The following is a 227-nucleotide window of genomic DNA, read 5'->3' as shown; positions in this document are numbered from 1 at the left end:
ATACTTTTATTTTAACCTCTTTATCACATATTTTCGTCAAAAAATACACACAATACACACACATATTCAATAACCCATACATTCAACAAACATACAACTGGCAGGCAATGCAATAAACCCTAAACCCTAAACCCTAAACACTAAACCCTAAACCCTAAACCCTAAACACAGGGTACAAAGAAACTGGGTTTATTCTACATACATAAGCTTCCTAGATCCGAAACCCG

The sequence above is a fragment of the Eimeria mitis genome, genomic scaffold, assembly GCF_000499745.2.
Source record: "Eimeria mitis Houghton genomic scaffold, Emh_scaff1390, whole genome shotgun sequence".
In the NCBI taxonomy this organism is placed as follows: domain Eukaryota; phylum Apicomplexa; class Conoidasida; order Eucoccidiorida; family Eimeriidae; genus Eimeria; species Eimeria mitis.
The sequence above is the reverse complement of the archived record's forward strand: the minus strand, read 5'-3'. Positions refer to the sequence as shown.